We start from the raw sequence: 8,993 nt of genomic DNA, 5'->3' as shown, positions 1-8,993 counted from the left end.
GGGGCAGAAAGTCCATGAGACTTTTATCTCCAATTAACCACCAGAAAACTCAAAAGTGGTGCTGTGGCTCAAATGGTAAAGTGCACACCTAGAGCTAAAAAACTCAGGGATCATGACCTAGAGCTCAGGGATCATGCCCAGGCCCAGAGTTCAAACCCCACGTTCGACAAAAAGAAAAAGAAAACAAATGTTTTAAATGTTAAGTAAATCTGAACTTATTTTAGGTTCTAGGAATTCAGTAAAAGCTTGGATAGTGGAAGTACAATGTATTTCATAATATCAGCATTTGAGATCAATGGATATAATGATTCCTGTTAAGGAACAAGATAGATTCAGAGTTAAGAGTGATAAAATCTATAGCGTTTAGGAAAACCTTCAATTTATTTCAAGAATTACAGGTGGAATTTCAGTAAGGATGACACAAAACAACCATTTTTCATAAATTTTAAAAGTAAGATAACATTAGTGTCAAGGATATGGTTAGGATTCTAGACATGATTGGGATTAGAGTGAAGGAGAAAAAATGAGAGTCAAATTGAAGGTAAATTTTAGAATAAGCCTGTCAGGAATTAGCATGAATGTGAACTAGAGTATTGATATTAATATTAAAATCTACTTGCAATTAGGGTTATGGTTATTCTCAATGTTCTAGTTAAGATTAAGTTTAGGGTTAAAAAATGACTAAGATATTGGAAAAAAATTGAAAACTATTTTGGAAGGCTTATTTGAATCAAGTTAGGATGAGTGAAAACTAGTGTACTTGTGTTAGTGTTAGTATTGACATATAATTTGGATTAACATTAGGGTCAGTATTTTGTTCTGATTATGAATAGTGTTATGAATAGGAAAGTTTTTAGTATAATATTCAGTTTTCACTAACATGTGGAAGCAAAAATATGAGATTGAACAGTAACTAGAGCATTATCATTATATTTATTTCTCAGTGATCATTATCGTAATGATTAATGAGAGTTTTCCAGCCAGGTTTAGGTTGAGAGTTAGAGTTAATTAATGGAATAGATGGTAAGTAAATCTGAAATTGTTTTAGGGCACAGGGGTTCAGGAAAAGGTAGGATCATTGGAAACTACAGTATTTTTCCTGATAAGAGAATGTGAGGACAAATAATATAAAGGTTCATGTTAGGGAACAAGATAACTTCAGAGGAAGAGTCAGAAAATTTATGGGAATTAGGGCAAACTGAAACTCATTTCCAGAGTGCAAACTGGAGTATTCATTAGAATGAATAAAAACAGAGTATTTTTCTTAAACATTAGAATTGGAATATCATTAGGGTGAAAGTTAGGTTTCAGTTCCAGCTGGAGTTAGTGTTAGCATTAGGGAAATGGAAAGTTTAGGGTCAAACTGAAAGTAAATCTTCGAATAACAAGCCTAGTTAGAATTAGGATGAATGTGAAGTAAGAAACTGCTAATAATTATTAAGATTAGGGTATGGTTAGTGTGAGGGTTAGCGTCAATATTCCAGTTAGTGTTAGGGTTACAAAAATGGCAAGATAATGAGAAAAACTACAAACTATTTGAGAGATGAGTTGAATCAAAGTTAGGATGAATAAAAACTAATGTATTTGTATGGCTTTTAGAATCCAGAGGCTATTAGTTCTAGGGCTAGGGTTGCTTGGCTAGTTCAGGTTAGACTTAGGCTTAGGGAAGGGTAAGCTTTAAGGTAAAACTGAGTTTTCTGCTAACACTTTCAAGTAAAATAAATTTGAAATTTAACAAATACTCCAGAGTTTTCCTAAGTTTCCTATTCAGGGTTCAATAGGGTTAAATTTAGAGTTAGGTCTCTAGTAAGGTTTAGATATATAGTTAGGGTTAGGAACTAGAGTAGATTTTAAGTAAACCTGCAACTTCTTTTTGGAGACAGAGGAGTTCAGAAAAAGTTAAGATCAGTGGAAACTATGGTAGTTTTCATGATATGAAGATTTGAGCTTAATGATTCATAATAGGGAACGATTTCAGAGTCCAAGTTAGGGAATCTGTAGGATTTGTAGCAAAGTGCAAATAAATCATTTCAAAGACAATGAGAATCTGTTAGGATATATTTTCCATTAATTTTACGATTGGGTTACTTTTATCATCAAGGTTGCTCTTAGGGTTCTGTCCAAGATTTGAGTTAGCATTAGGGAAATGGAAGATTGAGAACTTGAGTGACTGACTTCCTTGTGTATAACTTGAGTGACTGACTTCCTTGTGTATGTATATGCACAATTCTAAGGCTTGAAGACAAGGATTGGGTTCTGCCCCTGAGCTTTTTGCTGTAGTCTAGCATTTTACCACTTGAGCCATGAGTCCACTCCAGCTTTCTTTGGCAGTGAATTGGAGATGAGGGTCTCACAGACGTTCCTATCTAAGCTGACATTGAACTGAGATCCCCAGATCTCTGCTTTCTGATTAAAGGTAGGATTAAAGATACCAGAGCCCAGGAAAGTGCCTGAATTTTACTGATTGTTTGTACTTTTGTTCGAGATTGAGACTTGAATTCAATATCTGACAGCTTTGCTCACTAAGTAGCACTCTGCCACTTGAGCCATATCTCCAAAAATGATTATTTTAAATAGCTGAAAATCATTAAATTTTCTTCAGTGATATGTATCATTAGTATTGTTTTAAAACTTATCCTAACAAAAAAGACTTATAGACCCGGGAGTTGATCTGAGCAAATTCTCCTTCTTTGCTTCTAATTGCATAACAGTTTAGGGACATGATTTTTTAATTATTATTTTAAGTAGCATAGGAATTATCATTAAACAGATCATTTTATGAGTACAATATACCTAGATCAATGCCAACCCTTTCAATATTCTCATCCACCCCTCATCTATGCACTTCTTCCTTCATTCTTCTTAATATTGTAGGATATTTATGGATTCCTCTCTGCATTTCCCCCCTTTTCTCCTGTTCATTCTTCTACCTTTTAAACCTTCATGCCTCTTTTGACTACCCACTACCATATGATCCAACAACTCTACTCCTGGTCATTTACCCGAAAGATTACACAGGATATAGTAAAGGTTTCAGCCCAACCATTCTTATTGAATCTGCCCAGATAACCCTCAAGAGAAAAATTAATCAAAAAATGTAATACACACACACACACACACACACAAACACACACACACACAAACACAAACACACACACACACATACAAGAAATTCTACTTAACCATCAGAAAGAATATTTTTAACATTTGTATCTCTCATTTCTCAATTCATCTGCCTGGTATCCCATTGTCATCGTATGGTCCTTGTACTGCAGTCACAGAAATATGCAAACTGTTGTAAAAGATTTTCAGGGTTATGGGCTAGCCATAATTTCCTGAATATGAGTTCTCTGCTCATTCTCTTTGTCTATTCATGCATTTGAGTAGTGATTATACAGATTCATTTGTACCATTGGCTACACAGAAAAGAGATGAACCATTTGTATGTATATATATACATACATATATACATACATACATGGATATACATACTTACATGGACATATGCACACATATGGATATATATTAAATACTTGAGTACATTTTATGTTTTCAAGAATTATAGAGCTAACAAAAATCACATGCATTTTCCTTTTCAATTTTTTCAAAACCTAAATAACTTTGTCTCTTTTGAATAGCTAATTTTAAAGAGAATGTCACCATCTCGGATCGGTCAGTCGCCTTGAAATTAGATGTTCAAATAGGATAAAGTTATTTAGGCTTTTTGGTGGAAGGGTTCTATTCAGGGATTTTCTGCTTGCTAGACAGGACTCTGGTTGTATAGCATCAAGAAGCTCAACTACTTTTACCATACTTCTAGTCCATTTAATTACTTGAGGTCTTGAACTTTTTGTCTGGGTCTGATCTTAGATTGACTGAGACTTTGCTACCTATCCCTCCCACATAATTAGCTAGGATTACAGATGTGAACCACTATGGAAAGCTCATTTGTTGAGATGGCTATCTTGGCATTATTTTCTCTGGCCTGGCCTCAGACCATGATCCTTGTCATCTCTGCTTCCCAATCAGCAGTTATTATAAATGTGGGCTACTATACTTGGTGTACATGACACCTTCTGTTTTATAAAAGGGGTTTTTACTGTAAAATATAGTATAGAGGGGTTATAGTTACATGAGCAAGGTAATGAGTAAATTTTCTATCAAGCATTGTTACCTCCTCCTTTGTTTTCCCCTACCCTTTCTTCCCTCCCACCTCCACAACTACACTCCCCCTCTCCTCCCTTCCCTGCTTCCCCGCCCATATTGTAAAGTTCCTTTTTCAACATAGTGTCTTGTGCATCTCATTGTTACAACGGGTCAGCCTGCCCTATTTAAACATTTTGTTTTTTCCCTTCCCCTCCCCAAGCTAGAGAAGGGTGTATACAAGATGCAGGGCACCAACATTAAATACAGTTTAAACAGGGGTTAAACCATGGGGGGAGGAACATAAAAAGAAAAAAAACCATGGTAGACTATAAACCCTATCTTGGGGTTTATTTCGCTTAACATCATCTTATCTGGTTGTATGTACATAGCTTTTGAACTTGTATGCTTGTCTGAGACATATAATAGTTATTGCACGTAAGGGAAACCATAGGACCTATGTTTCTTTGGGTTTGGCTTACTTCACTTGATATAATTTTTCCAAGACTCCAGTTAGAGCTCCCCTATGATCCAGCAATCCCATTTTTGGCATTTGCCCAAATGTTCAAAAAGAAGACCATATTAAGCTAACAGCACAACTATGTTTATTGCAACATTATTTACCATAGCTATGATATGGAACCAACCCAGATGCCCCTCAGTAGATGAATGGATCAAGAAAATGTGACACACACACACACACACACACACACACACACACACACACACACACACACACACACACACCATGGAATTCTATGCCTCCGTCAGAGAGAATGACATCGCCCCATTTGCTAGGAAATGGAAAGACGCGGAAACAATTTTATTAAGTGAAATAAACGAGGCTCAAATAACCATTGGTCCCATGGTTAACCTCACTTGCAGTAAGTGGTACATGATACCATATAACATTATAAGAGAATGTTATGTGAAATGAACCCCAAGATAGGGACACAAATCTTTTTTTTTTATTCCATGAGATTCTTATCTCTATATTATCCCCCAAATAAAATTCGAAGGAGAGCTGTGGTTCAAATACAGAGCACCATGCTTGAGGGAAAAAGCTTATGTGAGAAGGTAAGGTATTGAGTTTAAACCATAATATCAGCACTAAAAAAAGTGATTTGTTTTCCTTGAGGTTTTTATATTGCTCAGAATATAATCAACGTTGTATTTATGTTCAGCATTACTATTAAAATCGTTATACTTATTGATATTATTATTTAGTTTCTTAAATTTTACTTACACATTAATATCCAATAATGATAAGAGATGATTACTGTTTCACAAGTTTTTATGGCAGTTGATAAGAGGTGCATACAAGGAATTTAGACTGAAAATAGATGTTTGAAAGCTCTTCACATAAATAAATGATGGCTGAAGAAGCTGTGGACATTGATGAAATAAAATAAAGAAACCAGCAAGGAAAGAAAAGGTATGATTCTGGAAAGCACACAATTTTGGAAGAAAAAAAAACACAAGGAAAATATGTAGCTTTTGGTAAGATCTTTGTAACCCACTTACACATTTGATTCCTTATTTCTAGTGGAATGCATTTCAGTTAGCCTTATTTTACAAAGTTAAACATGATTGAATTTAATATTAACTGGCCTCTGTCTCAGGTAAGCAATAAGCCAGGTGCCAGGGGCTCATGTCTATAATTCTAGCTACTCAGAGGGCTCAGATCTCTAGATCTAGTTCAAAGCCAGGTTGGAGAGGAAAGTTGGTGAGACATTTCTGTTCAACTAACCACGAGAACACTGGAAGAGGCACTGTGGCTCAAAGTGGCAACCCAATCGTGAGTAGTAAATCTCAGAGACAGAACCCACGCCCTGAGTTCAAGCTCTCTGAAATTATTTTTAAAATACTTGTTATCAGGATTTCTTTAACTTGTCTAGAAGAATGTTTTAAACTTAGGGTTTTTTATTTCATGTTGTCAGCATTGATTTTTAAGATGTGCAGAGAAAAATTATTTATAGTCAGAAATGTTTTGTATTGCTTTGTATTACACATTGCCTCTACACACAGAGATCAGCTGGAAAGCAGATGGCCAAATCCTGGCTGTTGGCAATGAAGATGGATATGTATTTCTTTTAGCAAAGAAAAAACTTATGAATTGGTAGCCTTTATAGATAACACTTTAATAATAACAACAACATTATTATTATTACTATTATTATTTTTTGTCAGTTGTGGGGCTTGAACTCTAGGTCTGGGCATTGTCCGTCAACTCTTCAGCTCAAGACTAGCACTCTACCACTTGAGCAACAGTGCCACTTCACATTTTCTGAACTTTTAGTTGGATATAAAGATCTCACAGACTTTTCTGCCCTGGATGGATTTGAACAGTTCTCAGTCTCCTTAGTCTCTAGGCCCAGCAATAAAATTATTTTGAAAAAGAAAAACCCCACGATTGTATACTTAAAAAAATCACAATCTGGCAAGTGTATCTATAACATTGTTGTATCAAGTAACCATAAGCAGCACTCATTTTTACATCTCACTGTGTACTTTCTAATGCCAGATAATATTTCATTAATTTATTTTAATTTTTCCTAACAAAGTTCACTATGAATTCCCAACAGCACAATTTTCTAGAGAGTATAAAAATTCTTCAACATATTTATTTCAACGAACAGCAATTTGCACTTGATTTTTTTTTTAATTTTGCCAGAGCTGGGGCTTGAAATCAGGGTCTGTGCACTCTCCCTGAACTTCTTTTGCTCAAGACTAGCACACTATCAATTGAGTCACAGCACCACTTCCAGTTTTTCTGCTTACGTCATACTTAGGAATCAAATCAAGTGCTTCTTGCATGTATGGCCAGCACTCTACCAGTAAACACATTCCCAGTCACTGGGTCTTTTGTTGTTGTTGTTGTTGTTTTAAGATAGCATTTACCTATATGTCCATCTGAAGGCTTAAAACTTAGGCTGGCCTACAAACATTGACTGCCATATTCAGCTCATGATTCTTTGTGAGTGAATACTCTTTTCAGATATAGGAAGAGTTATTCTGTCTTTTTTGACTAGATGGATTTTGCATTCAGCAATTTTAATCACATTTCTTGTAGTGGTATTTTTCCCCTTCTAGATCAATAGAAATATTTCAGGTCCTGAACTTGTAGCTGATCCCTACCATCCAACAACATCACATTCTTGTGAATAGCACAAGAATGGCCTCATGAGCATAGCAGCCAGCTGAAGTTCAGCTATCTGATGGCCTTGGGCTCCAACAATATAATCATTTCTGTGCACAGACTGAAAACTGTCATAGGTAATTTTGATTTATTCCATTCTGTTCTCAGCTACTTGCCATCCTCAGCTTTGTATGTTTTAAATTCTGTTAAATTTTAATTACTATTTCCAGCCATTCTCAAAAGTAACATATATGTCTTACTTTAAAACTCATTAAAACATGAAAAAATGTTAACATAGTTGCTTTCCACCAGTGGCTCATATTTTAAAACCTAGCTATTTTAGAGGTCAAAAACTGAGGATTCGGGTTTAAAGCAGCCCATGCAGTAAATCCGAGATATTTCTCCAATTAAGAAAACAAAATTCACTTGGAGTTGATTCTGGTGCAGGGTGATATATAAGGATCTAGCGTTAGTTTTCTACAAGTAGTTAACCAATGTTGCCAGCACCATTTACTGAAGAGACTGTCTTTATTCCATTCTATTTTTTAGCTCCCTTATGGAAGATTAGCTGGCTATAGGTCTGTAGGTTCATTTCTGGGTTTTCAATTCTATTCCATTGGTCCTGAGGTCTGTTCTTATGCCAATACCAAGCTGTTTTGATTACTATGGCTTTATAGTAGAGTTTGAAATTTGGTATTGATATTCCTCCAGCAGTGTTCTTTCCATTGAGGAGTGTTTTTGCTACTTGGGGTCTTTTATTGTTCCATATGAATTTTTGGATTGACTCTTCTATTTCCTTGAAGAATGAGGGTGGAATTTTGATGGGTATTGCTTTGAATTTGTAAGTAGCCTTGGGAAGTATTGCCATTTTCACGATGTTAATCTTTCCAATCCAGGAGCATGGGAGTTTTTGCCATTTTCTAAGTTACTTTTTGATTTCCTTTTTCAAGTTTTTAAAGTTTTCATCATAGAGGTCCTTCACTTCTTTGGTTAAGTTAATTCCTAGGTATTTTATTTTTTGTGGGGCTATTACAAATGGAGATGCTTTCCTAATTTCAGCCACACTTTTCTCATTGTTGGCATACAGAAAAGCCATTGACTTTGGGGGGATAATTTTATACCCAGCTACTTTGCCAAAGTTTTGAATCAGCTTGAGTAATTTGGGAGTGGAGTCTATGGGATTCTTTAAACACAAGTCAAAGCTTACACTCTGAAAACATTAGAGGATGGAATAGGAGAAACCCTAGTTTTCCTTGGCTAAGGCTGAAATTTTCTGAATAGAGACACAGAAACACAAAAAAATCAAGGAAAGTTTGGACAAATGGGATTGCATGAATTTGCAGAGCTTCTTTATGGCAAAGGACATAGCTAGCAAGATCAACAGAAAGCGTATGGAGTGGGAGAAGATCTTCACTAGCCATACAACAGACAAGGGTCTCATATCTAAAATATAATTGGAACTCAAAAAATTAAATCCCCCAACAACAAATCCTCAAAGAAACAACTGCCCAATAAATAAGTGGCCTAAAGACTTAAAGAGAAACTTCTCTGAAGAAGAAAGGGTGGCAAATAGACACATGAAGAAATGCTAAGCCTCCCTAGAGGTTGCATAAAAGAAATGCAAATCAAGCCACCATTGAGATACCACCTCACCCCAGTTAGAATGGCAAAAATCAAGAACTCTAATAACAACAGACGCTGGAGGGGATGT

Source organism: Dipodomys spectabilis, unplaced genomic scaffold (assembly GCF_019054845.1).
Source record: "Dipodomys spectabilis isolate Male_0828 unplaced genomic scaffold, ASM1905484v1 ptg000152l, whole genome shotgun sequence".
Classification (NCBI taxonomy): Eukaryota; Metazoa; Chordata; class Mammalia; order Rodentia; family Heteromyidae; genus Dipodomys; species Dipodomys spectabilis.
This window is presented reverse-complemented; position numbering follows the sequence as displayed.